This window comes from Pteropus vampyrus, unplaced genomic scaffold (assembly GCF_000151845.1).
Source record: "Pteropus vampyrus isolate Shadow unplaced genomic scaffold, Pvam_2.0 Scaffold347, whole genome shotgun sequence".
Classification (NCBI taxonomy): Eukaryota; Metazoa; Chordata; class Mammalia; order Chiroptera; family Pteropodidae; genus Pteropus; species Pteropus vampyrus.
Genome location: NW_011889128.1, coordinates 632,752 through 659,854, shown reverse-complemented (window position 1 = coordinate 659,854; position 27,103 = coordinate 632,752). Strand labels below are relative to the sequence as shown.

General features: G+C 40.1%; 1 pseudogene; it reads left to right on the top strand.

The window, feature by feature from the left end:
* The first annotated feature begins 6,694 nt into the window (after positions 1–6,694).
* LOC105304590 overlaps positions 6,695–27,103 on the top strand; it is a 39,722-nt pseudogene continuing 19,313 nt past the window's right edge.

The window sequence follows — 27,103 nt, the reverse complement described above, 5'->3', positions numbered from 1 at the left end:
TGGACAATGATGCCCATAGTGTCCCCTAATCATGGTGGAGCCTGGCCAGCCCTCAGGCTTGGGGCTGGGACCAGACAGTTAAACAGATTGGGGGTTATAAACATTTTGCATTGAGGGTAAATGTGACATTTTAACTTATTTATTACTTAATCTTCTTATCTACTTATCTCAGGGATGTCACTGATGGGAAACTGATAGGGCTGGGGGTGGACAAAGAGAATGAGAAATAATCAGTGACTACTCTTCCAGCTGGAAAGGTCATTGAAGTGAACCAATACACAGATTTTTTTTCTACGAATCCTGAGATATGTTGAAGGGGGTAGTGTTTACGGTTAGTGATTGGAGAGCACTTTGAAGTCCTATATCAGAGATCTCCTGCCTCCAATGATGTCACTCTTATTATTATGCCACCCATCTTGGTTGGCATAAAGCTCAAACTGTGCCTGGAACTGAGCTGGGAGTCAACACAAAGTATTGTGACTGCCAGCTCCCGAAAGACACACGGACCACCAGAAATCAGTGAGTTATAGGAATCACACTCTTTATTCAGCCAGCTGGGTCTGCCAGGGGTACGCAGACCCCAAATTAAGCAGCTCCGAAAGGTAGAGGTACAGGGTTTTTAAGCCCTAAATTCCATTACTCATTCTGTCTGAACACAAAGGTCTATTTTTCTCCTATTCACTACCTGTCAACCTAGAGGTCAGGGTGTGCAAGCAGAGAGTACAGAAGCAGAAAGCTTGTTATCAGAATGTTATGTTCCTATGATCAAAAGCCTTTTGTTCCCATGGCGATAGTCAAACAGTAATTTCCTACAAGTAATAAATCTCAAGTAGTCATTTTTCAGCCACTACAAAAGCAGGTTATTTCCCTGCCCTGAAGAGATCCTGCTGTTGCTGCTACCACTAAGGTGTTCAGGATATGTGGATATTTTAATTAGAAAAAAAGGAGAAGGCAGCTGAGAATGTGATTTGAGGGAAAGCTGGAAAGTGGCCCTTCACCTCTATTCAAAAATACTCCCCCATTTACCGTCGTAGTGTCCAAAATCCTTTTATCTTTTGAAGCTTTGGAGTCTTCAGAAGGACCAATTATTATTCAAAAGCCTCCAGTAGGGTTCCAGGTTAGACTTTATTAGAATTTGCCCTTTGAGTGTTATTTCTCAAAATGTGTTCTATGAACCACTGGTGGTCTCCAGTGGTCCCCTGAGTGCTAAGTTTTAGAGAGAAAGAAAAAAACCCAAGAAACAGAAGGGTCCAAATGATGGCATAGGAAGACACAGAACTCATCTCCTCCCATGGACACATCAAATCTACAGCTATGTATGGTATGGATTGTTTTCTTCTGAAAAAGTTCTGAAAACTAGATGAATTGCTCTTCCATGACAAAAGATAAAAGGACCACATCAAGGTGCGTAGGAGAGGCTGAGACATACTGTTGCCCCCCAAATCCCACCCCTGGTGTGGTAACACAGAACAGAGAGGGCCCTCACCAGTTTGGTGCCTCTATGAGAGGAGTGGGGGGCTTATGCTTCACAAGGAACTCCAACCCTTGGGATCTGCACTAAAGAGATGAACCCCAAAATGTCTGGCTTAGAAAAACAATGAGGCCCAAATAGCTATAGGAAACTGAGATGCATCTCTATCATTCATGTGTGGATTGCATGTGGTCTCACTCTCCCTGGCACCTAGTGCAAAAGCAGAAGTTTGAAAAGCACTTAGACTATATGTGAAGGAAGCTCATTTGCTAATCTTAAAGCATATTCTGGAGAACCAGAGGACAGTTGAAGCCCTCTTCAGAGACAGAGATACTTATGGATACCATTTTTTCACTCTCCTCCTGCTCTTCTAGCATAGGCAGGTGAGCTGGGTGTGGCACCCTCCTGCTGCCTTGCTAGGATAGGTAGGGATGAGTGGTTGTGGCACTTTTTACTGAAACCAGAGAGGGTTGGTTGGTTGTAGCACTTCCCCACTCCTTGCTGGGGTGGGTGAGCATGAAAGATCACGGCATTCTCCCACTCCCTTGCAACACTTCCCCACTCCCTAGCTGGGGCCTATGAGCATGAGTGATTACAGCATTCTACTGCTCCCTCCCTAAAGTTAGTGTGCATGAGATAAGACACTCTCCAACTACATCGCTGAAGCCTGCGGGTATGTGCAGTCAAAGCATTTTCCTGCTCTCTTGCTGAAGACTGCGAGTTTGCCCTGCCCCCTACACTCTCCTGCTGCCTTGCTAAAACCAGTGAGCACATGCAATCCACACATGAGATTATCTTGATCACTTGTCCCTGGTGGCCAAGGGGACTGGTATTCCTGGGTTCCACAGGACTATAATGATGAGGAAGAAAGTTTTTGGCAGGCTACCATTCTCAGGGCACTGCACAAATAGCAGATTGAAACACATCCCCAGTCTGCCTGTGAAAAGGCCTATTATTTATTCTGGAGCTTCAGACTGCGGGAAAGGCTTCATGTTTCCCACATACCTAGAGGCTATAGAGGTGCTCCTAGGGAATATAAACAGGGAGACATCATTTTGTGTACCTCCTTGGCCTTGCTACAGCTTGGTGATACCTCCCAGCTTATACGCTCATTTGGAGCCCCGATTTTTGCAACTCATCCAGGGGACACCTCCAGATTTCCTGGCTTGGAGACCAACAGAGTTTTTGATTTCAGCCCCACTAAAGTGTATATATTTTCATACTTTAAAAGCTGCTGCCTGAGGCTCTAGCTCTCAATCAACCTGAAAGTAGGTGCTAAATGAAGTTCCTCTCCTGGGAATACTGACAGGTATTGGCATACCCTCAACTCTAGGGACGTATGAATAACTCAAACTGTTTAGACAATCACAAAGATTCAAGAGACAACCAAGAACTAGGGCAGGGTTGAATGATAGAGTTCATCACCTGTCTGAGGCCATTGCTTCAAGACAGAGATGTAGCTGTTTCACCTAATACAGAGAAACAATCTTGGATAGCCACACCAAGACATAATATCATTAAATATCAAAAGTTAAAGATAGAGAATCTTAAAAGCAGCAAGAGAAAAACAACTTATTATGTGCAAGAAAAACCCCATAATGCTATCAGCAAATTTTACAGCAGAAATTTTTCTGACCAGAAGGAAGTGGCATTACATTTTCAAAGTGTGAAAAGGAGAAAACTTCCAAACAAGAATACTCTACCCAGAAAAGTTATTCAGCCAACTGGACATGATTGACATTTACAGAGCCTTCTATCCCCAAACAGCTGCTTATACATTCTTCTCTAGTGCACATGAAACATTCTCAAGGATCGACCACATACTGGGACACAGAGATAGCCTCAACAAATATAAGAGGGTTGAAATCATACCAACCATATTCTCTGATCATAATGCTTTGGAACTAGAGATTGTTGTAGCCGCCAGCCCCTGATAGATACATGGACCACCAGAAACCAGTGAGTTATAGGAAACGCACTCTTTATTCAGCCAGCTAGTTCTGCCAGGGGTACGCAGACCCCAAATTAAGCAGCCCCGAAATGTAGAGGTACAGGGTTTTTAAACCCTAAACCCCATTCCTCATTATGTCTGAACACAAAAGTCTATTTTTCTTCTATTTACTAACTGTCAACCCACAGGTCGGTTGTGCAAGCCGGAGTACAGAAGTAGAAAGCTTATTGTTAGAATGTTACGTTCCCATGGGCGATAGCCAAGCAGTAATTTTCCAGCCAGCACAAGATTAACTGCAAAAAGAAAGCAGGAAGAACCATAAATACATGGAGATTAAACAACAAGCTACTGAAGAATAACTGGGTCAGAGAAGAAATAAAAAGAGAGACCAAGAGATACATAGAAATGAATGATAATGATAGTACAACATATCAAAACTTTTGAGACACAGCAAAAGCGGTCATAAGAGGAAAGTTCATATCATTACAGGCCTATCTCCAAAAACAAGAATGAGCCCAAATAAACAACCTAACACTTCATTTTAAAAAAAAACAGAAAAGGAAGAACAAATGAAGCCTAAAGTCAGCAGAAGGAAAGAAATAATCAAAATTAGAGCAGAAATAAATGAAATCGAAAACAAAAAAAGATAGAAAAAATACATGCAACAAAGATCTTATTCTTTGAGAAGGTTAATAAAATTGACAACCCTTGGCTAGACTCACTAAAAAAAAAAAAAGACACAAATAAAATCAGGGATGAAAGAGGGGAAATTAAAACAGACACCACAGAAATGCAAAGGATCATACAAGAATACTATGAAAAAGTATATAACACCAGATTGAATAAATGGACCAGTACTTAGAAAAATACAACTTTCTTAGACTGAATCAAGAACTGGAAAATCTAAATAGACTGATCAGCAGAATGGAAATTGAAACAATCATCAAAAACCTACCAAAAAGTAAAATTCTAGGACCAGATGGCTTCACCAGTAAATTCTACCAAACATTCAAAGAAGATTTAATACCTGTTCTCCTCAAACTCTTTCAAAAAATCAAAGAAGAGGCAATACTTACCAACTCATTTTATGAGGCCAATCCAATATTACTCTGATACCAAAACCTGGTAAGAATAACACAAAAAAAGAAAATGACAGACCAATATCTCTCGTGAACACAGATGCAAAAATCCTAAATAAGATACTAGCACACTGAATAGAGCAACATATTAAAAGGTTTATACACCATGATCAAGTGGGCTTCATCCCATGGGCACAGGGGTGGTTCAACATATGCAAATCAATTAAAGTGATACATCACATAAACAAATTAAAAAACAAGAATCATATGATCATATCAATAGATGCTGAAAAAGCCTTTGACAAGATACAGCATCCATTTATGATAAAAACACTTAACAAAATCTGTATAGAAGGAAAGTACCTTAACATAATAAAGGTCATATATACAAACCCTCAGCCAACAATGTACTTAATGGTGAAAAACTAAAAACCTTCCCTCTAAGATTAGAAACAAGGCAAGGCTGTCCATTATCATCACTGTTATTCAATATAACATTGGAGGTCCTAGTGCGTGCAATCAGATAAGAGAAAGATATAAAAGGCATCCAAATAGTAAACGAAGAAGTCAAACTGTCACTATTCGCAGATGACATGATTCTCTATGTAGAAAACCCTAAAGACTTTACAAGAACACTACTAGAAACAATAAGCAAATACAGTAATGTATCTGGATTCAAAATCAACATTCAAAAATCCATAGTGATCCTATAATAATGAAGCGTCAGAAAATGAAGTGGAAAAAATAATTCCTTTTGCAATTGCAACAAAAAGAATAAAATACCTAGGAATAAATCTAATGAAACATGTGAAGGACATGTAATGAAAACTACAAGACCCTATTAAAAGAAATTGAAGAAGAGACAAAGAAATGAAAAGATATTCTGTGTTCATGAATTGGAAGAATCAACATAGTTAAAATGTCCTTATTACCTAAAGCATTATACAGATTTAATGCAATCCCCATCAAAATCCCATCAGCATTTTTTAAAGAAATAAAACAAAAAATCATCAGATTTGAATAGAAGCACAAAAGACCCCCAATTGTCAAAGCCATCCTGAGAAAAAAGGAAGAGACTGGAGGCATCACTCTGCCCGACTTTAAATTATACTACGAAGCAAGTGTATCAAAACTGCATGGTATTGGCAGCAAAACAGACACATGGACCAGTGGAACAGAATCAAGAGTCCAGAAGTAAACCCATATTTATATGAGCAAAGAATTTTTGACAAAAAAGCAAAAAAATACAGTGGAGAAAGAAAAGCCTCTTCAATAAATGATGCTGGGGAAACTGGAAAGCCACCTGCAAAAGAATGAAACTAGACTGTGGTCTATCACCACACACCAAAATTGACTCAAAATGGATTAAGGATCTGAATATAAGAACGGAATCAATAAAATGCATAGAAGAAAACATAAGAACTAAACTGAAGGACCTTGGACTTAAAGAGGATTTTATGAATTTGACCTCAAAGGCAGGGGGAATAAAAGCGAAAATAAACGAATGGGACTACATCAAACTAAAAAGCTTCTTCTCAGCAAAATAAATCGACGAGGTAAAGAGAGAACTATCTGAATGGGAAAATATATTTGCAAACAACACCTCCAATAAGGGCCTAATATCCAAAATATACAACTCAATGACAACAACAACAACAAAAACGATCCAAGCAAAAAATGGGCAGAGGATCTGAACAGACACTTCTCCCTAGAGGACATATAAGTGGCAAACAAATATATGAAAAGATGCTCCACATTGCTAGCTATTAGAGAAATGCAAATCAAAACCACAATGAGATATCATCTCACACCTGTTAGAACAGCTATAATCAATAGGACAAGTAATAACAAATGTTGGAGAGGATGTGGAGAAAAAGGAACCCTCATACACTGCTGGTGGGGCTGCGGATTGGTACAGCCACTCTGGAAAACAGTATGGAGATTCCTCAAAAAACTAAGAATGGATCTACCATATGATCCAGCAATCCCTCTACTGGGTATTTACCCCAAAGACTTGAAAACCCGTATTCTTAAAGATATTTGCACACCGATGTCAATAACAGCATTCTTCACGGTGGTCAGGACACGGAAGCAACTGAAGTGTCCTACGATAGATGATTGGCTGTGGTACATATGTACAATGGAATGTTACTCAGCTATAAGAAGAGATGAAATACTGCCATTTGCGACAACATGGGTGGACCTCAAGACAATCGTAAAAGTGAAATAAGCCAGACAGAAAAATTTAAAAATCACGTGGTATCATTTATATGTGAGATATAACCTAAAAGCAACAAATAAGCAAGACAAACAAACAGAGACTCATGGACATGGACAATAGAGTAGTGATTACCAGAGAGTAGGGGTTGGGGAGGAGGGGAGAAGTAGATGGAGTAAAGGGAGTCAAATAGAGGTTAGTAGGAGAGTGCGAAGTGGCTAACAGGGATTGAATTTATGGTAGCTAAAGGAAACTGGACTTTGGGTGGTAATCATACAAATATAATTTCAAATTATAATGGATACCTGAAAATTATATAATTTTTTTAACCAATGTTACCCCAATAAACTTAATAAAAAAAAAACTTTATTGTTGTTGTTGAATTGTAGATGTCCTTTCTGTATTCCAGATATTCACCCCCTATCTGATATATGGTTTGCAAATATTTTCTTCCATCCATATTTTCACTCTGTTAATTGTATCCTTTAATGCACACAAGGTAATTTTGATGGAGTTCAATTTATTTTTTTCCTTTTTTGCTTATGCTTTTGGTGTCATATCCATGAAATTATTGACAAATTCAATTTTTTATGAATCTAATTTCTCTTATTTTTCTTATAAGAGTTTTATAGTTTAGCTCTTATATTTAGGTCTTTGATACATTTTGAGTTTATTTTTGTATATGGTATACAATAAGGGTCCAACTCCACTCTTTTGCATGTGGATATCCGGTTTTACCAATCTTGTGCCTTTTTTAATCCCTCTTTTCCCATCCTCAGGTAATCACTGATCTCCTTTCTGTCACTATATATTTGCATTTTAAAAGATTTTTCTATTAATAGAATCATACAGTATTTGAACTTTAAAAAAATTTTTTCCTGGCTTTATTGAAATATAATAGAGAATTACTTGCTAATATTTACATTGTGCAATTCAATGAGTTTTTTTTTCAATTATAGTTGCCATACTATAATATACCAGTTTCAGTTGACCAACCTAGCAATCAGAGAACCACATAACTCACAAAGTAATCACCCCACTAAATCTAGTATCCTTCTTCACCTTTACATATTTATTACAACATTATTAACCACCTTCCCCATGCTACACTCTACATCCTCACGTCTATTCTGCAACTATCCATTTATAACTCTTAATCCCTTTGCCTTTTGTTTCCATCCCCCCAATCTCCCTCTCATCTAGCAGCCCTCAAAATATTCTCTGTATCTATGAGTCTATTTCTGCTTTTGTTGTTGTTTATTTCTTCTTTAGGTTCCACATGTATGTGAAATCATGCAATACTTGTCTCTCTATCCTTCCCATTTCATTCAGTGCAATACCCTCTAGATCCATCAAGGCAATATCTTTCTCCATCCCCTTCCATTTAGTCTGTGTGTCTTTTAATCTGAAGTGAGTCTCTTATAGGCAGCATATGTAGGAGTCTTGTTTTCTTACCCATCTGGCCACTCTATCTTTTGGTTGGAGCACTTAGTTCTTTTCCATTTGAGGTACTTGAGGAACGTAGTTATTACCATTCTTTATTCCTATTTTGATACATGTTTTTTCTTTTTAAAGAGGTCCTTCCAACATTTCCTGTAATACTGGCTTTGTGATGATAAATTCCTTTAGTTTGTTTTTGTCTGAGAAGCTCTTTATCTGTTCTTTGATTCTAAATGATAGCTTTGTTGAATAAAGTATTCTTGGTTATAGATCCTGGATTTTCATCACATCGAATATTTTGTGTCAAGCCCTTCTGTCTTGCATAGTTTTTTTTGTTGTTGTTGTTTTGTTTTGAGAAATCAGCTGCCAGTCTTAGGGGTACTCCCTTGTAGGTAAGCATCTGCTTTTTTCTTGCTGCTTTTCAGATTCTCTCTTTGTATTTAAACTTTGGCATTTTACTTATGATGTGTCTTCAGGTACTTCTATGACACAGATTATTTTTACATTTAATAGTGTCCCATAAGCTCCTTAAATTATGATTACAACCTTGGCTTTTTTATTGCAATTCTGATTGAGGGTCCTCAGCTTCCCTATCCTCTCTATCGGTGGTTCGACCCTTTTTTATCCACTGTTTTTTCCATCTAATATACTCTTCATCTCAGATAATGTGTTTTTCATTTTTGACTGGTTCTCTTTTATAATTTCCATTTCCACTTTTATGTTTTTTTATCTTTGTTGAAATTCTCACTGAATTCATCTATACTTCTCCTAAATTCATTACACATCTTTATAACCAGTGTTTTGAACTCTGTATCTGTTAGATTGCGTGACTCTATTATTCCTGGACCTCTGTTCTGTTCTCTCACATGGTTTCTGCATCTTCGTCTTCCATTGTGGCTGCCTTTTTGTGTCTGTTTCTATGTACAAAGCAAAGCTCTTAAGTCTCCTGGTCTTATTAGAGTGGATTTGTGTAGTAGGTGTTCAGTGGCACAGTCCTGAGAGGGGTTTAGCTGCAGGCCAGGTTTAGCCACAGCCTGTGCCCCTCTGGGGCCATCTGTTAAGATTCAGCAAGCAGTCCACAGCTGCTGTGCTTACAGTTGCCTCAAAAGGCCACACCAGAAACTGAGGCCAGCTGCCACTAGTCTTGGCTCTGCTCAGCAAGGGGCACCTGACTAAGTGAGGACACACCTAGATGTGGCTTGGGTGGGGCCACGAGTTGGGGGAGGTGGAGTTTCAGGGAATCCTCTAGGCAGAGTGACCTCTGTTATCCAGTTTGATGATGTCTCCGCTATGGCGGCTATATGTCAGCACACTGGGAGTGGAGAGGTCTCAACAAGGAAACAATAGATATTACTGGCACTTATGTCCGGGAGAGACCCTAGCCTCTGGCCTTCAGTCCAGCAGCTCAGTGTCCCCTGTAAGTTCCTGGTTCCCTCCGCACAGCTGAACCAGTGCTGTTGCTCAGAGCAAGCATGTTCATCACCGCAAAAGTCTGCTCATGGATACGGCCCCTTTAAGAGGTGTCTGGAGCTGCCAGTTGTCACTGCTATGGCCTCTGTCCCACTCAGCCCCTTGAGACTGAGCAGCCTGGCCTCCTCACCCCATCCGATCTCCTCCCATTGCAGGGCGATTTCTTATTTATCTCCCTAGTTGAATGACTTGTTCATCCAGACCCCAGGAGACTTTCCTTGCTGTTTTCTCTGTCATTTTGTCACAACTTTGATTTGCTCGCAAGAGGGATGAATAAAGCCTCTATCATCTATGCCATTTTTTCCCTTCTCTATTTGCTCTTTTTATTAGGTCTTTCACTCAGGATAATTATTTTGAGATTCATCTATATTGTTATGGGTACCAATACTTCATTCCTTTTTATTGCTGAGTAGTATTGCATTTAGTCAAATCTAATAATGACCAAATCTAGTTTTAAAATTTTAAATGGTTTGCTCAAGCCTCACAGCTCAGTAATATATTATTAGCATCTTTAGTAGCCTATACCTGTCTCTATAGGGTGAAAATACCACAATTTTATCTATTAAGGAAAAGCTATTGAGATTTCTTAAGACTGTATTGTGTTACAAAATTTCCCCTGACTTTAAGATGTTCTTTATTCATCAGAGAAGAACAAATTACAAATGATAGGTAAAATTTAAAACCACATCTTAAAGCTACAGCAGAACATAGAGTCTTTGATTAAATGCAATCGAAGACAGGACTAGGAATCCATTTGCTACTCTCCTGAATCTCAGCACTTGAGCTCTCCTTTTTGGGATGCTCATTGACTTAGCATCTGATGAAACTCTGAAAGCAATCTGAGACATTTCTCTATAACTTACGGTTTTATGTTTTATCCGAAAACTTAGAACTATCATACACAGCTGTCAACACATGCTGTCTTTCCATTGACCTATAATTTTGAGTTAAGATTTTCTTCTTTAATCAAATTAAAGAATAGAGAGGAAAAAAACTGTAAGAATATGTAGTGTGAAAGACCTGCTGGCAGTTCCCAACCTTTAATCCTTAGGTTCCCCAAGGTTTTAGCCAGAGGGAATGACTCTTGGTTCCTATTTCCCTTTCACAGGTGTAGGGAATGGCTTGTTATCAATCCCAGCAGATATCTTCCTTTGTTCTGTGTTTCCTTGTGGTCTGGCTCCAGGGCTGATCAGCATATTGCAGTCTCCGAATGTAGCTTGGTTAACATTCTTAATTCTCTTGCCTCCTCCCTACATGAATATCATTCAACATTGTGTCTAAAAGATGATAAAGATGGTATGATAAAGGTGAAGGAAATAAAGAGATCTTTAAATTTTTGGATTTAGGAAATCATCAAAAAATTATTTTGTGGGACCAGATACAGAAGTTCACAGATCCACAGAACTGATGACAGGGTGCTGTTTGCTACAGATCCCTTAGCACAAGAGAGAAAAGGCTATTGCTCAATTTGGCCTTGATAGTGTTAAAGAACAAAATTCAACTGAGTTAATTTGAAAAATCTAATCGGCTTTAAATTATTCGTGAATCAGGCACCATCTCATCTAGCAATTAGAATTGTGCTTGGAGGGGTTGTACAAAATGGAAGGTTTTTATTGGAAGAAGGAAGTTACTAGCAAAAGAAAAGAAAGGACTATTTTTAGACTAGGACATCTTTTGGGTGGAAGGGAAAGCAAAGGTTTTATCATTCAGATTGCTTCTTCCTTTTGAGGGGGTGGAGAAGGCCCATGTAACAGATTACCTTACTGGTGCGTGGCCAGAAAATTCCAGACTGGTCTATTACGACTATGTTTCTTGGAGAGATTGAAACTGCAGTTAAATCAGGTATTAACTCTAGGTTTCGTGTCATGAGCTTTTAGCATGAGTGATACCATTTAGGCTGTGGTTTTCTCTTTAACAAGTCTTTGCATAAGTAGAAGTCAGCCTCAAAGTCAGTAATCATAGTCTTTGACCCATTCCCTGTAAGTCACTGTCAATGACCTTCCCAGTGTCTACTTAATTTCTTTCTGTTAAATATCAGCTCAAGTAAATTAAGCCAAATTTTTAAAGAAAATTATTTATATTGTCTACAGTTGATATTTAATCTACATTTTAAGTGTTAGAAATAACTGTTATATATACTTGCAATAATATGCCATAGTTAGGGATTTTGTCATGTATTTTAACCTTCAAAGTCTATTCCTGGACTTCTATACATTCGACCTTTTTGCATGTGTTTACAAGATATTTATTTATGCTTAATTGTGTAATATTTAAAACACAGAGAAAATTACAGAAAATAAATAGCAACCACCCACTTATCTATCCTTCCCTGATTTTACAAATGTTAAAATATTCAGTGCTGAATATTAAATTTAACAAATGCTAGAAGTTGCCTCCCCACCCCACCAGAGGTATCACACTTCTGATTTCTGTCTTCATAGATTAGTTTTATCTTTTCATACATTACACATTCTGGTATCTGGCTTCTTTCACTTACGATAATGTTGAGATTCACCTATGTTGTTACATATATCTGTTACTTATTGCTGCCTACTAAGTCCATTGTATGGATTTACCAGTTTCGTTATCCATTCTCTTCTTAATGGGGTCTGCTTTTTAAAATAACACCCTCACCCATGCCCCTTCTCCCTCCATACTCCAGCAACCTGAAGGGTGGTCTTCCCCTCTTCAGGCTCACATCCATGTAGCAGGGTCTCTATAGCTGTCTGTTCCACCACTTTCACCATATACCTCCTGGTTTCTAAGGTTACAAGGGACCTACCAGGGAGCTATGCCCTGGGTACCAACTGAATCTCAAGGGCTTTGCGGGGTGGGCAGGGGAGGTCTTCTGGGACAGTCAGGCCCTGGAGAATAAAGCCAGATTCCTGGAGGTGGTGGTGGTAGGAGAGTATGGGAGTTCTTTCCAAGGGTTCTTTGGCTTCTTGCCCCTGCCTCTGTTCTAAGATTAACCATGGCTTTCTCAATATGCCCTTTCTCTTGCCACTTCCAGGCCCTGAGTCATTATTTTAACTCTTTCCCAAGACACTGAGCACCCTTTGGTAATCTGTTGCCCAGCCCTCACTTCTCCTTTGATGCACTGCTCAGTAAAGGCCTTTGGAGTTATGCTCTTCCTGGGTGGTGAGTGGGAACCCAAGTGCTGGGAGAAGCTTTAGGGGGAGGGCTTTTTCTGACAAGGCAGGCCGGGGGGACTGGTGGTCAGTTCACACAGCTCTCAAAAATAGCTGAAGGCGAGGCAGAAAAAAAATGGCATAGATGATAGAGGCTCTGTTCATCCCTCTAGTGACCAAATTAAAGTCATGACAGAAAAAAGGAGCAAACAGCAAGAAAAAATTGCCTGAGATCTAGATTAACAAGCCATTCAACTAGGGAGAGAAATAAGAAATTACCCTGCAACGGCAGAAGGTAGGATGGGGCGAGGATGTGAGGCTGCCTGGTCCCGAGTAGCTGAGTGGGACAGAGGCTGCAGCAGCAGCAGCCTTGCAGCCACAGATGCCTCTTAAAGAGAATTTTTGAAGTGACAGACCTGCTCACTCTGAGCACCAGTGCCATTTGGGCTGTGCAGGGGGCACCAGGGATTTACAGGGGGCCATGAGTTATTGGACAGAGGGCTGAGGTGAGACTCACTCTGTACAGAAGTGCCAGCGGTATCCATTGTTCATCTCCTGAGCTCTCTCCCTTCCCAGTGCAGGGACTCAATGCCGCCATAGCAGAGATGTCACTGAACCGAATAACAGGTCGCTCAGCCCAGAGGATTTCCTGAAACTCTGTCTCTCCCAACTCGTGGTCCCACCTAAGCCACATCCAAGTGTATCCTTGGTGAGTCAGGTGCTCCTTGCTGAGCAGTGCCTAGACTCACATTGGTGGCAGCTGGCCTCGGTTTCTGGTGTGGCCTTTTAAGGCAACTATAAGCACAGCATCTGTGGATTGCTTGCTGAATCTTAACAGGTGGCCCCAGAGGGGCACAGGCTTGGACTAAACTTGGCCTGCAGCTGAACCCCTCTCAGGACTGTGCCACTGGACACCTACTACATAAATCCACACTAATAAGACTGGGAGACTTAGGAGCTTTGCTTAATACATAGAAACAGACACAGAAAGGCAGCCAAAATGGGAACACAAAGAAACAGAATAGAAAACAGAACAGAGGTCCAGTAATAATGGAGTCAAGCAATCTAACAGATGCAGAGTTCAAAACACTGGTTATAAATATGCTCAATGAACTTATGGGAAGTGTAGATGAATTTAGTGAGAATTTCAACAAAGAGATAAAAAACATAAAAACGGAAATGGAAATTATAAAAAAGAACCAGTCAGAAATTAAGGACACATTATCTGAGATGAGAAGTCTATTAAATGGAATAAACAAAGTAGTTAAAGAGGAGGATCAAATGACCTACCTAGAGGACGGGAAAGCCAAAGACACTCAATCAGAATGGCAAAAAAAAAAAAAAAAAAAAAAAAAAAAAAGAAGCCAAGACTATAATCATAATTTAAAGAGCCTATGGGACATTATTAATGGTAAAAATATCTGTGTCATAGGGGTACTAGAAGGAAAACAAGATATTGAAGAGCTATTTGAAAAAAAATAATGATGGAAAACTTCTCTAACCTGATGGAGGAAATAGACATAAAACCCCAGGAATCTCAGAGAATCCTAAAAAGCAGGAACTCAAAGAAGCCTACACCAAGACACATCATAATTAAAATGCCAAAAGTTAAATACAAAGAGAGAATCTTAAATGCAGCAAGAGAAAACCAGTTAGTTACCTACAAGGGAGCGCCCCTAAGACTGGCAGCTGACTTCTCAAAAGAAACTATGCAAGACAGAAAGGCTTGGCACAAAATATTCGATGTGATGAAAATCCAGGATCTACAACCAGGAATACTTTATCCAGCAAAGCTATCATTTAGAGTCAAAGGACAGATAAAGACAAAAATAAGCTAAAGGAATTTATTAACATCAAGCCAGTATTACAGGAAATGTTGGAGAGACTTCTTTAAGAAGAAAAAACATATATCAAAAACAGGAATAAAGAATGGTAATAACTACATTCCTCAACAAGTACCTCAAATGGAAAAGAATTAAGTGCTCCAACCAAAAGATAGAGTGGCCGAATGGATAAGAAAACAAGACTATTACATATGCTGCCTACAAGAGACTCACTTCAGATTAAAAGATACACACAGACTAAAAAGAAGGGCATGGGAAAAGATATTGCCTTGATTGACCTAGAGAGTATTGCACTGAATGAAATGGGTCAGATAGAGAAAGACAAATATCACAATTTCACGTACATGTGGAATCTAAAGAACAAAATCAACAACAACAACAACAACAACAAAAGCAGAAATAGACTCATAGATACAGAGAATACTTTGAGGGATACTAGATGGGAGGGAGGTTGGAGGACAATAAAAAGGCAAAGGAATAAGAGGTACAAACAAATAGTTGCAGAATAGGCATGGAGATGTAGAGTACAGCATGGGGAAGATGGTTAATAATGTAATAAATATGTAAGGGAGAAGAGAGGTGCTAGATTTAGTGGGGTTATCACTTTGTGAGTTATGTGGATCTCTGATCACTATGTTATACAACTGAAACTAGTATATTATTGTATGTCGGCTATAAGTGAAAAAAATTCATTGAATTATATGATGTAAATACAAGCAACTAATTGTCTATAATATTTAAATAAAGATGATAAAAATGAGCTGAGGAGAAGAGAGGGGCCTAGTATCCATGGTCTGGTGTGGAAGGAAGAATAGCCTGGAATCTGGGGAGGGGCATGACCTGAGCAAACATGAGGCTTTGAAGATGGGTAGTGGGTTATACACCAGCAGAGAATGAGCTACCTGTTAACATTCCCAAAGACATCCTTCATTCTGTCCTGTGTGGGCCCTGGATGGGCACTGGGTGGGTAAGAGGAGTAAGTCCTAGCAACCCTGGGATGGGGAGGCTATAGAAGTTACTACAAAGGGGGAAAGGTTGAAAATCACCTCTTTTGTCCTGCATTTCCCCCAAGTCTTGATTTCAGGTTGGCTATCCCACTATTGCCAAGAAAATACTCCAGAAATTGAAAACTATATCAGGACTACATTTCTGTGTCATTTAAAAATCAGTTGTGTGTCATTTAAAAATCAGATTTCACAAAAAAATCCAGATTTCCAGCTTCTCTTGAGAAAGGGGAAGGTCTGGTCCCTTTAGAAGAGCCACAAGCTCTGAGTGTCCACCATTCTGTGGTGCTCACACCCACACACTTGACTCATTGATGTCTCATGTCTAGCCTGTGAGGCACTTGAGTCTGAGACCCTTGGTATTCTACTACTTGTTGAATCATCAGGGCTGCTTTCAGACTCAGAAGCGGAATCATTCTTTGAGAGGATATGAGGCTCCCTTGCATGTGCCATAGTAGGGGCCCAGAACCCTGATCATCTGGCCTCCTCTCAGAAATTTAGGGTTCAGGTGTTTGGACCCTCCCTATCACCATCTAGCCAGATGCTTGGCCTCCAAGGACTTTCTCCCCTCTTGGAGTTGGAGTCAACTCCTCAGTCCAGAGAGAGCTGGGAATTCTAGGAGGAATGGGGAGGAAAAAGAGGTTTGGGAGTGGGGGAATCAGAAAAGCCCTCAAAATGTAGGGAGTTTTCCCCTGAGGCTTTTGAGTTTAGCCACCAGGGAGGTGAATGTGATCAGACAAAGAGGATCAGGAAAGAGGGCTGGACTCCTGGCTGTGCCAGTGACTTTGCAATTCTGGGTCAGACAACAAATAGTAATTAATCACCTGCTAAGGGCCAGGCACTGCGTCAGGCAACAAGACGAGATGTATTCCTTGTCTTTTTAGAGCCTGGTACCAAGGGAGAGGGACAGGAAAAACACATAATTTCAAACAATTAATCACAGAATTCTAAGCGTGTTCTCCAATCTGGGCCTTAAGGGTGTCTGTATAATGAGAGGATGAAGCAGAACAGTCTTTAAGTAGAATGCTCTGGTTTGCCTAGGGCGGTCTCAATGTTCTGGTGTAAATTATTAATGGTGCCCCTTTCACTCTCAGAAGGTCTCAGTTTACACAATAAACAGTGTGGTCACTATATCTTTAAAAGACATTCCTAATCTAACGTATCAGGAAGTGACTGGCCTAATTTCAGATTGTGGTTGTCTTTAAGGGAATGTTTCTTTGGATTATCGTTCTTTGCACTGTGCTTTGATTATTTTTCAGGGAGAGAGAGAGACAGGAACCACACAGAAGGCAAATCAGGAAATGAAGAATAGAAGCCTTTCTCTTGGAAAGATGGGAAACCAAGACTGAAGTTGGGTGGGCATCAAGATTCTAAGAAGTCAGGGGACCAGAGGAGTAGGGCTTCTCTGACTGTCCTTCCTACCTCCATTTTCCCATGTTTCTCAGTCCTGTCTTTTTATCATGGATTCAACTTGGATGTGGAGTGATCCAAGGTCTTCCAAGAGGATGGAGCTGGCTTTGGGCAGCATGTGGCCCAGTTTGGCAGATGTAGGTGGTTCTCACCCACTCCCCTCACCTCATCCTCCTTGTCCTTCAGGCAGGTGCCTGCATGCGGCACACCCAGAAGGTGTCGTGGAGGAAGAGCAGTAAAAGAGTTCACAGCTCTTTTGAGGCCCCTGATACCACTACTAACTATTCACAATCCCAGGAAGGACCACAAACTCTGGGCAAGACATGGCCTTACAGGGAGGCCTTGAATCTGTCCTCTAGGTAGGGCAGGCTTCATGGCATATGACCAGTGCAGTCAGCTCTGCACTTGGGCCCCTGCACTTGGGCCCCTGCACTTGGAGTAACATTTTGCAGTCTCCCTCTTGAAATTATTAATACTTTAATCTTTGCATTGTGTTTTGTAAGTAAAGATTGATGAGACAGCAGAGAATTGCTAGAGGCTTGGAGCCTTGGCTCACAAGCAGCCCAGCCTCCAACTGCCTCTGGAAGAAAGGTTCTTAGCTACCTGCTCCCTCATCCCTACGTACTGAACGCTGCCGACCTCGGTCCCTGGCATGAGCCAGGCAAATTCAAGGTTGGCTATGCCTGGCTTGCTTAGTCCTATGAGAGTCTGCATTGGCCTCATGAGTACCCTTGTGCCTGAGGCAGTATGACACTAAATAGCAAATGGAAAAACCAGGACAGGAGAGAGGAAGAGACCAAAAAAGAGAAGAAAAACTTTTCTTCAAGAACAAGAGGCTTCACATTTTAATTTTGCATTGGGACCAGCAAATTTCATACCTGGTCCTGATTCCAGGAGCACAAATTCTCAGGGCCCAGAGACAGATCCAAGGAGTCAGTGTAAGGCAAGTGTAACCAAAGTCTGGGAAACAAAGGAAGGGAGAGATCAAAGCCAGGAGGAAATTCCAGGAAGGCTTCACAGAAGAGGTGACGTTGGCAATGAGTCTGAGAGCACAGGACATTTCATCTGGCCAGGAAAGAGTGTACAGAGGTCACTGAGTTCCAAATGGACATCTCTTCCCCTTCCTTACCCAGCTGGCAGTCTAGGGACATAAAAGCAAGTGCCAGGTGCAGGTGCCAGAGTTTTTTTTTTCTTTGTTTGTTTTGAAGTATAACACATAGACTGAAAAGCATAAATCCAAAGGTCCAACTTAATGACTTTCATATGTGTGTAACCCAAGTAACTACCACCTAGATCAACATTTCAAGTTCTATCACTCCCGGGTCCCCTTGGGCCCCTCCTGATCACCCAATATGCAACAAATCCAAAGATAGCCACGGTCCCACTTCTATTATCATCAATTTGTGTTCAGATCCTCTGTCTTAAAAAATAAACATAAAACTATTGATTGATCACTATTCACCAGTATTTATAATAAAGTAAATAATATATATTGGATGACATTCTGATTGTTATAAGGTTATTGTTTTTCTTGGTTTCTGCTGAATTATAGCCCAAATACTGAAAAGATTGAGCCTCTGTGTAAGGAATGGGTTGGGATAAGATAGACAGGAAGAATAATAGTTTAAGACTAAGAGTTAGTTCATATATTTAGACAAGAAGGTCCCAAAATGCTTCATCTCTAGCCATCTATTTAGGTTTTTATCAGCAATCTTAAACACACAGGGATTCCTGGCTCCTGAACGAGGGCTGGACAGGCAGCCACCCTTGTGCCTTAGTCGGGCACCCCTACTCACCAGTTTGTCTGCGCATACCCTTCTCACATGGCCAATAGGAAGTGCTGGCCTGAGGAGATCAGCCTGCCCCTCCCAACCTGCAGATTGCCCAGGGTTTTTGTTACTGGGTGGCTGCCATGCCCTGCACCGTTTCAGTGCCAGGCATTCACAGCTGGCAGCCAGCGCTGTGAGGTGCATTTCGGAGATAGTTTCAGGCAGATCACTGCTGCCAACACAAACTTGGGAGGATCTTGGGGATCTGTAGGTCAGTCCCAGACAGTAGCTGGTTTTGTTGTGATCTGTGACTTTTGTGGGAATGTGCGAATGGTTATCGAAGTTGCGGCAAGTCTGAGGCTGTATTGATCTGATGGCCTAAGTCTCCCTGAGACTCCACCCCACCCAACCCACAAATTGCCCCATTGATAGTCAACCAACACCACCCTGCCCACCTCCTTCCCAGGATCCTAGTCTACACAGGCAACAAACTTTGGCTAACACAGGGTGGGTGCTACAGGGAAATCAGTTACAGGCCAACTTCTGCTGCCTGCAAGAGCTGCAATATTGCGCGGGGAGATCTCAGGGGTCTGTGGGACCGCCCCCGACAGCAGCTGGTCTCACTGTGATTTGTGACTACAGCAGGAACGTGTGGGCACAGAAGTTGCAGCAGAACTGAGACTGTATACACCTGACAGCCCTTGTCTCCCTGAGATCCTGCTTCACCCAAGCCGCAGAGTACCTGCAGCCCATTGACAGGCAGCCTCCCCGCCCTACTTTTCTCTGGGGCTGCACATTCTGCAAAGGTAACAGACCTTGGCTAGCACAGTGAGCGCATTTCGGGGAAACAGTTGTGGGCAGACCACTGTTGCCTGTATGAGCTGCAAATTCTTTTGGGAGGAATTGCAGAGGTCTGTGGGAGGGCCCCAGATAGAAGCTCTTTTCCCTGTGATCTGTGACTAGTGTGAGAACATGCAGTCATAAAAATTGCAGAAAACTGAGACTATTGGCCTGACAGCCTTTGACTCCCTAAAATCCTGCTCCATCCAATACACAAAGTGCCTACTGCATGTTGACGGGCAGCTGCCCCTGCCCTGGAGTGGCGCATTCTGAGCAGTCATCAGATCTTAGTCAGCTAAGTGAGCAAAGTTCAGAGAATACAGTAATGGGCAGGTCACTCCTGCCAGCACGAGATACAGTATCACTTGGGCAGATCTCAGGGGTTTCATAGGTCACACAGTGACATCTGACTTTGGTGGGAGCCCACAGTCCCAGAGCTGGCAGTAAATCTGGTGCTGTGTAGGCTTGACAGCCCCGTGCAGAAGCACAAAGAGTCCTAAACAAGAGGAATTCAAGCGGACCTACACTAAGACACATCATAATTAAAATGCCAAAGTTCAAAGACAAGGAGAGAATCTTAAAAGCAGCAAGAGAAAGGCAGCTAATTACTTACAAGGGTACCCCCATAAGAATGCCTGCTGATTTATCAATGGAAACTTTGCAGGCCAGAAGGAACTGGCAAGAAATATTCAAAGTTATGAAAAACAAGAAACTACAACCACAAATACTCTACCCAGCAAGGCTTTCGATTAAAATGGAAGGTGAGATAAAGAGCTTCCCAGACAGGAAACAGCTTAAGGAATTCATCACCAACAAGCCAGTATTACACGATGTATTAAAGGGACTTCTGTAAAAAGAGGAGGGGTAAAAAAGAAAAAACAAATACAAATAATAGAATGGCAGTAACTATGTACCTATCAGTAATCACTTTAAATGTAAAGGGATTAAATGCTCCAATCAAAAGACATAGGGCAGCCGAATGGATAAGAAAACAAGACCCATGCATATGCTGTCTACAAGAGACCCACTTAAGATCAAATGACACTCACAGCCTGAAAGTAAAGGGATAGAAAAAGATATTTCATGCAAATGGAAATGAAAAAAAAAAAGCCAGGGTAGTGATACTTATATCAGATAAAATAGACTTTAAAACAAAGGCTATAGGAAGAGACAAAGAAGGGCATTACATAATGATAAAGGGATCAGTAAATCATAACCCTAGTAAACATATATACACCCAACATAAGAGCACCTACATATATAAAGCAATTATTGACTGACATAAAAGGAGAAATCAACAGTAATACACTCATAGTAGGAGACTTAAACACCCCATTGATACCAATGGACAGATCTTCCAGGCAAAGAATCAATAAGGAAACAATGGGCCTGAAAGACACACTAGATCAGATGGATTTAATAGATATTTTCAGAGCATTTTACCCCAAAGCAGCAAAATAAGCGTTCTTCTCAAGTGCAAATGGAACATTTTCTAGGATAGATCACATGTTAGAACATAAAATAAGTCTCAATAAATTTAAGAAGATTTAAATCATATCAACTGTCTTCTCTGATCAAAATGATATGAAACTAGAAATAAACTACAAGAAAACAACTGGAAAATACAGAAACTCATGGAGGCTATACCATGAATGGGTTATCATGGTACTATACCGTGAATGGGTTATCAATAAGATAAAGGAAAAAATCAAAAGATATCTAAAGACAAATGAAAATGAAAACATAACGACTCGAAATCTATGGGACATATAGAAAACAGTCCTAAGAGGGAAACTTATAGCAAGAAACAAGAGAAAGCTCAAACACACAATCTAATCTAATCTATCTTGATTCCAAAACCAGACTCTAGTTCTTAAAATAACTAGAAAAAGCACAGCAAACAAAGCCCAAACTGAATAGAAAGAAAGAAACAATAAAGATTAGAGCAGAAAAAAAATAGAGTCTAGAAAAACATTACAAAAGATTAATGAGAGAGGGGAAAAAAATGGCTAGATGATAGAGGTTAAAGAAGTACAAATTAGTAGCTGATAGATGGTCACGAGGATGGGAAGCACGTACAGGGAATGCAGTTAGCATTAATACGTTGGCTAGGTGGAGGGTCAGGGGAGGGAGGGAGCAATTATGGGGATCATCGTACGAACTATATAGATGTCTAATCAATGTACTGTATATTTGAAACTAAATAAAATTTAAAAATTAAAAAAAAAGATTAATGAAACCAAAAGCTATTTCTTTGACAGGATAAACAAATTGACAAACCCTTAACCAAATTCATCAAGATAAAAATAGAAAGGACTCAAATAATTAAAATCAGAAATGAAAGAGGAGAAATAACTATGGATCCCACAAAATACAAAGGATCACAAGAAAATATTATGAGCAATTATATGCCAACAAATTAGACAATCTGGAAGAAATGGATACATTCCTAGAAACATACACTCCCCTAAGACTGAGTCAAGAAGAAACAGGAAATCTGAACCAACTGATTATCATCAATGAAATAGAATCAGTAGTCAAAAACCTCCCAAAAAACAAAAGTCCTGGGCCAGATGGCTTCATAGGTGAATTTTACCAAACATTCAAAGAAGAATTAACACTTATTCTCAAACTATTCAAATTCAAGAAGAGGAAAGGCTCCCTAACTCTGTTTATGAGGCCACCATTACCTTGATTTCAAAACCAAAGACATTACAAAAAAAAAAAAAAGAAAGAAAGAAAGAAAGAAAGAAAGAAAGAAAGAAAGAAAGAAAGAAAGAAAAAGAAAACTATAGGCTGATATACCTTATAAACATTGATGCAAAAATCTTCAACAAAATATTAGCGAACCGAATTCAGCAATACATTAAAAATATCATACATCATGCTCAAGTTGGATTTATTCCTGGGATGCAAGGTTGGTACAATATTCGCAAATCAACATGATGCACCGTATTAACAAATTGAAAGCTAAAAACCATATGATCACATCAATAGATGCAGAAAAAGCATTAGACAAAATTCAGCATCCGTTTATGATAAAAACTCTCAGCACAATGAGAATAGAGGGAACATACCTAAACATAATAAAGGCCATGTATGACAAATCTACAACTAACATACTCAATGGGGGAAAGGCTAAAAACGTTTTCCTTAAGATTAGAAACAAGACAAAAATGTCCACTTTCACCACTACTTTTCAACATTGTATTGGAAGTCTTAGCCACAGCAATAAGACATGAAAGTGAAATAAAAGGTATTTTAATTAGAAAGGAAGAAGTAAAACTCTTGTTATTTGCTGGTGACATGATACTATATATAGAGAACCCTAAATATTCCACCAAAAAAACCATTAGACCTGATCAATTAATTCAGTAAAGTAGCAGGTTACAAAATAAATATTCAGAAGTCAATGACATTTTTATACACCAATGATGAACTTTCAGAAAGAGAAATTAAGAAAACAATCAATCCTATTTACTATAAAATAACTGGGAATCAAATTAACCAAGGAGGTAAAAGAACTGTTCTCAGAAAAGTATGTCATTGAAAAAAGATATTGAAGAAGATACAAATAAATGGAAGTATATACCGTGCTCAACGGTAGGAAGAATCAACATTGTTAAAATGGCCATACTACCCAAAGCAATCTATAAATTCAGTGCAATCCCTATCAAAATAACAACGGCATTTTTCAGAGAGCTAGAACAAATAATCCTAAAATTTATATGTAATTATAGAAGACTCCAAATAGCCACAGCAATCTTGAGAAAGAAGAATAAAGTTGGTGGTATCACACTACCTGACATCAAACTATGCTACAACACTATGGTAATCGAAACAGCATGATATTGGCATAAAAACAGATACATTGACCAATAGAACAGAATAGAGAGCCCAGAAATAAATCCATGTCTATATGCTCACTTAATAAATGACAAAAGAGGCAAGAATATACATACAATAAAGTAAAGACATTCTCTTCAATAAATGGTTTTGGGAAAACTGGACAGATACATGCAAAATAATAAGAAAAGAAAAGCAACTGGACCACCTTCTTAGACCGTATACAAAAATAGATTCAAAATGAATTAAAGACTTAAATGTAAGACTCGCGGCCATAAAACTTCTAGAAGAAAACATAGGCAGTAAACTCTCTGATATTACTAATAGGAATTTCTTTTTGGATATATCTCCCCGGGCAAGGAAACGAGAAAAAATAAACAAATGGAACTACATGAAACTAAAAAATTTTTGAACAGCAAAGGAAACAATCAACAAAACTAAAGACAACCAACTAATTGGGAGATGATATTGGCTAATGATACCTCTGATAAGAGGTTAATATCCAAAATATATAAAGAACTCATACAGCTCAACAACAAAAAAGCAAACAATCTAATTAAAAAATGGGCATAAGACTTGAACAGACACTTCTCCAAAGAGGAAATACAGATGGCCAATAGACATATGAAAAGATGTTCAATGTCACTAATCATCAGAGGAATGCAAATTAAAACAACAATGAGATATCATCTCACATCTATCTATCATCAATGATGGCTATCATCAATAAATCAAAGAACAACAAGTGTTGGCAAGGATGTGGAGAAAGGGGAACCCTCATACATTGTGGGTGGGAATGCAAATTGGTACAGCCACTATGTAAAACAGTCTGGAGGTTTCTCAAAAAGTTTAAAATGGATATACCTTTTGACCCAACAATTGCACTTCTGGGTATTTATCCAAAGAAAACCAAAACAATAATTCGTAAAGATCTATGCACCTCTATGATCATGGCAGCAAAATTTACAATTGCCAAGGTATGGAAGCAACCTAAATGCCCATCAACAGATGATTGGATAAAGAAGTCATGGTTCATATATACAATGGAATATTACTCAGCCATTAAAAAAATGAAATCCTACCATTTGCAAAGACATGGATGGACCTAGAGGTTATTATGCTGAGTGAAATAAGTACGACAGAGAAAGAGAAATACCATATGATTTCACTTAAATGTGAATCTAAGAAACAAAAAGAACAAACTAATCAAAAACACTCAGAAATATAGAGGACAATCTGGTGACGGCCAGAGGGGAGGTGGGTTGGGGGACTGGGAGAATGGGGTGAAGGGTTAAAGAAGTATAAATTAGTAGTTGATTGGTGGTAACAGGGATGGGAAACAGGGAGTGCAGTTAGCATTAATATATTGGCTAGGTGGAGAGCCAGAGGAGAGAAGGAGCAATTAGGGGATCGTTTATAAACTATATAGATATCTAACCAATGTACTTTATACTTGAAACTAATAATAAAATTAAATTAAAAAAAAAAGAACCAAGAAAAATAAATAATAAACTATTATTTTAAGTTGTAAAAAAAAAATTCTCTCAAGGAGTTTTGCAAATAAATCGTTTTATTTATATGACTATGGATATATGTATGGATTCTGATACAGGTATTCTAAATTGCCTAATTTAAATTGTTTACATTATAGTTTTGTTTAATTAATTACAAAGTCATCATTTGTTTTGAAAGCTTATGGCTTCAGGAAACAGCCATTTTAACTGATCTAGACCATGTAGACTAGGAGGAAGCTATAAACTGCCTCATCTGTGGCATCAGAGGGGATAATGGGCCCTAAGTGATGACCGGGGGCCTCTCATGGTGCTGACTGAGAACAGTGCTTTGGACCAGAGAGAAGCCATGATGCCAGGCATAATGGGTTTTTATCTAAAGGTAAAGCAGCAGCAGAAACATCCCCAGAACAAATTGTGAGAGCAGAGGATACAGAGTGAACAGAGTGGAGGAGGGGTGTTCAGGACTCTTGGGGGCACCATGCCCTGCCTGGGATATCTGTGTAGCTGGGGTAAGGGATGTGGCATTTAAACACTAGAAGGTAAATGTCTTCTAGATGTCTCTGAAGCTCATGAGGTAGGATGCCTGATGAAAATGGGACACAGCATGGAAACCTGCTGCAGGCAAAGTAGGTTTGCATAGAAGTGGAAGAGATGATGTACCAGGCAGTGCCAGGTGCCTTTTGTGCATCTCCTCGTTGCATCCTCACAAGATCCTGGGTGGCGAGTAGGGTGATCCCCATTCACAGATGAAAAAACAGACTCAGAGAGGTGAGTCTGTTTGGAAGTGGCAAAGCTCAGAGCTTGAGCCAATTTTGTTTGGAAGTGGCAAAGCTCAGAGCTTGAGCCAACTTTGCCTGATTGGTTTGGTTCTTTTTCAGAAGACACTCAACTACAGCCAGATGCCTGCTGTCGGAAGACCAGTAGATGTAGTAAAAGGAGCAAGAAACAGAAATGACATTGTGAGGAAACTTGTTTGGCCTGAGAGACAGTGTGAGGGGTCATTTGGTGATACAGCTAAAGAAGTAGGCACAAGTGCAAAATGTGGTGACAGGGAATAACGGCTACCTGGCTGTGGGAGATAATGGTGAAAAGGAGAGCACCTGAGGGCTCCTTGGGCTACCATGTGGGTGGCTGGATTTCCTATTCATCAAAGAAGCAGGGAGGGAGGTGATTTTCTGTTTCTTCTCTGCACCAGCTGGTTAAGTAGGCAGGATGGGGGAGGAGTTGCCACGACTCAGCATCACTCCTCAGTGCTGAGGTCACCTGATCTCTCACCACCCTGGGGCACTGGTGGAGATACCAACTGGGTCCTGCACACAAGCCACAATCTCCCACATGAGTTTGGGGACAATCTGAAATGTCTTATTTGTTTATGTACTATGGCATGCCTTTCCATTACAGTGTAGACTCCAGAAGAGCAGGGATGGTTTCATTTTTTAAATCTATGGTCTTATATCATATTTCCCTAGAAACAGATTCTGAGGCTCATTTGGGGATGTTTTTAGGAGCAATATCTGTAGGAGTATGAAAGAAGCAGGAGTGGACAGAGGGAGAGAGTGGACTGCAAAGCCATCAGAACAGAGGTGTCAGCCTGGAGCTTGGAGCTTGAATTGTGACTGGATACAGTTTGCCCCCAGGAGCAGGAGGTGTAATCATGGGCAAGGGAGCTCTTTATTGGATAGTGTGATTCATGGGGAGGGACTCAGTTGAGAGCCATGGACAACCAATTTCCTGTAGCTGGAATGGGTACTTATGTCCTGATAGGGGCCAGGTCTTGGTGGCACATCCCATCATCCACTGCAGGTGTGTCCTTGGGCCTGGAACAATGCCTGGCATGTGATGATGATGATGATGATAATAGCTACCCCTTATGGAAGCAGGGCAGGCCTGGTCTTAAGCACTTTATGTATATATTAATTCCTTTGGTCCTCGCAATAATCCCCTGTGGTAGGCACTATTATAATCCCTATTTATAGATGGGGAAAACTGAAGCCCAGTGAAGTTCCATAACTTGCCTAGACTCACCACTATTAGGTAGTGGAGCTGGGATTTAAGCCCAGGCATGTTGGCTCCAGAATGCATACTCTGAACTACTTTGCTAAATTGCCTTCCCTATGCT